Here is a 5,000-nt window from a genome sequence, read left to right as displayed (position 1 = left end):
TACATTTCTATGGGCACGGGCTTGACCGGCTGGAAAATCATCACCCCAGCCACTAGCACCGGCGATCGACCCACCACCGTTGGTGAGTCATTGCGGGACTATCTGACCCCCGTGGGGGCTGCGGACGCACCCTACCTCGGGTTCGAGGGGGCCACGTCAATCTGCTACCAGACAACATTCGTATGTCTGAAACAGGGACACTTTTCTTTAGCCCGCACATCTGAGGCACCAGGGTGCCCCTGCTGCTCGAGGCACCCGCACATCCAACGTCCTAGATTGCCTATGGTGTCCGAGGCTCCCACACATCCAAGCACCAAGGTGCCAATGCTGCTCGAGGCTCCCGCACATCTGAGGCACCAAGGTGCCGATGGTGCCCGAGGCTCCGGCACGACCAAGGGCCTAGGTTACTGATGGTTCCCGAGGCTCCGGCACGACCAAGGGCCTAGGTTGCCGATGGTGTTCGAGGCTCCCGCACATCCAAGCACCAAGGTGCCGATGGTGCCCGAGGCTCCCGCACGACCAGGGGCCTAGGTTACCGATGGTGTCCCAGGCTCTTGCACATCCAAGCACCAAGGTGCCGATGGTGCCCGAGGCTCCCGCACGACCAAGGGCCTAGGTGCCGATGGTCTCGAGGCTCTCGCATGACCAAGGGCCTAGGGTGCCGATGGTGCCCGAGGTTCCCGCACGACCAGGGGCCTAGGGTGCCGATGGTGCCCGAGGGTCCCGCACGACTAGGGGCCTAGGTTGCCGATGGTCCTAAGGCTCCCGCACGACCAGGGGCCTAGGTTGCCGATGGTGTCCGAGCTCCCGCACGACCAGGGGCCTAAGTTCCGATAGTGTCTGAGGCTCCCGCACGACCAGGGGCCTAGGTTGCCGATGGTGTCCGAGGCTCTCGCACGACCACGGGCCTAGGTTGCCGATGGTGCCTGAGGCTCTCGCACGACCAAGGGCCTAGGTTGCCGATGGTGCCCGAGGCTCTCACACGACCAAGGGCCTAGGTTGCCGATGGTGGCCGAAGCTCCCGCACGACCAAGGGCCTAGGTTGCCGATGGTGTCTGAGGCTCCTGCATATCCAAGGCACCAAGGTGCCGATGCTGCTCGAGGCTCACGCACCACTGACGTCCTAGGTGGCCTAGTTGTGCGTCCAAGGCTCCAGCACGTCCAAGCAGCAATGTGCAGATGCTCCGGCACCATCGACGTCCTAGGTTACCAATGGTGCTTGATGCTCCGGCGCGACCAAGGGCCCAAGGTGCCGAAGGTTCTTGTTCCAAAAGGGGAGGGACCGGGACGACTTGTAGCATCGTTTTCTATATTCTGGGATGGCTCACCAGAGTACCGCCGGGAAAGCTCGCCGGACCACCTCCGGAATAGATCGTCGGAGCACCGCCGGGAACCTAACCGGCGATGGGGGGCACCGACGTCTGGGTATGAGATGGGCGTGGGCAGTGCCCTGGACAACCCCTGTTCGCTCAATATCACCTCCCCCATAAAGAGCTAAAAAAACTTGGTCAATGTGCTACCAGGCGACATTCTTTTTTTTTGAAAGAAAAATGACCCGAAGGTCAACCTCATTTTATTGCATCTTTAAGAATAATATTATGGATATCCAAAGGATAATCCATATCAAAATACACATCACACTTATTCGTAATAGCTAATTTACTCAAATAATCAGCTACAGTATTTCTATTACGATTTATCCATTTAATTTGGACCGCATGAAACTTTTTAAAGGCTTCGCACTCTTGCTTAATACGCTGGCCCAAGATAGTAATATCCTGCGTCCTCTTATTAACCTTGTTTACCAAAACAGCGCTGTCAGATTCCATAATTAGCTGGGTCAATTTTAATTTTTTGGCTAACTTTATTCCTTCTTTAAACGCCTCCAGCTCAGCCCATCCAACGTCCAAAGTTTCTTCCCTGAATTTATAGCATCCCCCCAAGACAAAACCATCATGGTCTCTAGCGATTGCGCCAAATCCACTGCATCCTTTCGAAATCGCAGCGTCAACATTCACTTTGATATAGCCATTTGGAGGCTTTTCCCAGCACTCGTTCGTCTGAATCTGGGAGAAGACCGGAGGTTCAGTGAAATTAAAAATTCTAAAATCTTTACTTAAAATACGTGCCCTTTCCCAGATCATCACCGCGGCATCCATCTTTCCATTAAAAACCATATTGTTTCTATCATTCCAGCTGTTCCAGAGAAGGGTTAAGAAGTCAGTAGCAGCCTTATTATCGAGCTCACGAAACACATCTTTGAGCCAGTCGATACAGTCAATGTAATCCCCATCCAGCAAGCTGTTATTTAAACCTCCAGCTACAAGGACTTCACGAGCCTTGGAGCAGTCTTTCATCGCATGAATCAGCGTCTCTTCTCTGCTTTGGCATCTCGGGCAGGTATTCTTAAACCCCTGGCGAATACGAGCAATATTATCAAAAGTTGGGAGGATATTGTGACCAATTCTCCAGCTGAAAATTTTAATCTTTGGGAGCATCTTTAATTTCCATATGGATCGCCAAAAAAATCTATGGGGACCGAAACCAACTTTCTTAAGAATCATCCAGGAATACGCCGATTTGGCAGTATAAATGCCATGCGGATTTTGAATCCACGTCCTGGTATCTTTGATGCCATTATGAGAAATGGGCAAATTGCATATGCAGTCCCCCAAAGTATCACCATAAATCTCAATCACCCTCTCCCGTTTCCACCTCCTATTTTCGTGGTCCCACAAGTCTTTGACCTTTCTCTCATTATTAGCAGAAGGAGACCGACACACCGACTCTCCTATAATGCCTTCCACCCCCCAATGGTCTCGTCTAAGATCAATCTTATTTCCATCGCCCACGTGCCATATAAAGCCGTCTTTTAACGCATCAACCGCCTTGGCTATGCTCTTCCAAGTGAAAGATGGTTTATCACTCTGTTTGTATCTAAACACGTCCCCATCCGGGAAATACTTGGCACTTAACACTTTGAAGCATAACGTATCCTGTTGAGTCATAAGCCTCCAAACATGTCTGCCAAGAAGAGCCAAATTGAACAGATGTAAATCCCGAAAGCCCATGCCTGCCATTCCCTTCGGATAACACAATTTTTTCCACGTCATCATTGCCCACCCTCGTGCTTTGTCATTATTATTCCACCACATCCGTCCCATTTTAGAATGAAGGTCTTCGATAATGCCTTTAGAGGCCAGAAAAACAGAGAAAGCATACGTCGGAATAGCTTGAACAATGGCTTTGATAAAAACCTCTTTCCCTCCGTAAGATAACAAACGTTTTGACCAGCTATTTATTCTTCAATTGCAACGATTAAGAATGTTAGTAAAAGCTAATGATTTCTTTCTACTAACAGGTAACGGTAACCCTAAGTAACTATCTAGCTTATCAACAATATGCATGCCAAGCATAGAGCTAAATAGTTGCCTTTGGGCCAACGGAGTATTCGGGCTAAACATAATCATAGATTTATCTTTATTAACCTCTTGACCCGAATCACCATTGAATTTTGAAATAATATTCACAATTTCCTCCACATCCATTTTTTTATTACGAATAAAAAGGAGTGCATCATCGACAAAAAAAAGGTGATTGATACGAGGCCCATTTATGCTAGCACGAATTCCCTTAAGCACGTTGTTTTTTTAGCACGAATTAACATTTTTGAAAACGCTTCCATGCAAAATAAAAAAAGGTAAGGAGAGAGAGGATCCCCCTGTCTTAAGCCTCTTTCCGGTGCAATCGTCCCGGATAGAGTAGAATTGCATTTGACAACATAACGGACCGACCGAACGCATCTCATTATTTTAGTCACCCATTCATTTGCGTAGCCCATTTTTTTCATCACCTCTTCAATAAATTGCCACTCCACTCGATCGTACGCTTTGCTCATATCGAGCTTAATTACGAACCCCTTGTTTGGCCCGTTCTTTGTACTTTGAAGATAATGGACTAACTCATGGGCAATTAAAATGTTGTCGTGGATCATTCTCCCCAGAACAAAAGCGCTCTGATTTTGGCTAATGTATGACGGGAGTGTTTCCTTCAAGCGATTTGCGAGCACCTTGGCAACGATTTTATACACCACCCTACAAAGCCTGATCGGCCTAAAATTAGTCATATCCACCGGCTCTTTAATTTTAGGGATAAGAACAATAATAGTATCATTTATACAATCCACATTTTTAACACCCCTAAGAATATCATGACACAGCTTAATAATATCTTCCCCCACCACTTCCCAGTTTTCTTTAAAGAAATTCCCCGACAAACCGTCAATTCCCGGAGCTTTCCTCGGATCCATTTGACTGAACGCTTCCTTAATTTAATTTTTCGTAAAGTCCTTCAGCAATCTGTCATTCTCTTCACCTGTAATACAGCTCTCAATATAATCAAGGTTAAGCAAAGTATTAGAATTTAAATTGGATTTAAATAACTTTTGAAAATACTCCCTGATCGCCTTGCTGATATCCATCGTGTTCTCTTTCCAGTAACCATCCATGTCTTTAAGCCTAGCAATGTTATTTTTTTTCCTTCTGTTTGTGGCTCTCACATGAAAAAACCGGGTATTCCTGTCCCCTTCTTTTAACCATTGGATCCTAGAGCGCTGGGCCCAATATTTCTCCTCTTCATCCAACAGCTTGCCCAGCTTTATTCTCAAGGCTTTGAGCTTATTACTCGCATACGTACCCCCCTGGCTATCAATGACTTTGTTTATATTTGCCTACAGGGTACCCATCTGGGTACGCATTTGTTTAAGCTTCTTATATTGCCAACCTCCAAGCTTTTTACCCACCATCTCGATCTTTCCCATTATATCTGCAGAACCTTTCTGCCACGCTTCCTTAATGATTTTCTTAGCTTCCACATCTTTAGCCCAGCAAACGTCGTATTTAAAACAAAGCCTAGGATCTCTATGTCTATCTCTCGACTTCCGTCCTTCAGTATCTAAAATGATGGCATCGTGGTCTGAAGTAGATTGACGGATCACCTTG

This window comes from Gossypium hirsutum, chromosome A09 (assembly GCF_007990345.1).
Source record: "Gossypium hirsutum isolate 1008001.06 chromosome A09, Gossypium_hirsutum_v2.1, whole genome shotgun sequence".
NCBI lineage: Eukaryota > Viridiplantae > Streptophyta > Magnoliopsida > Malvales > Malvaceae > Gossypium > Gossypium hirsutum.
Note: the sequence above shows the minus strand (reverse complement) of the source record.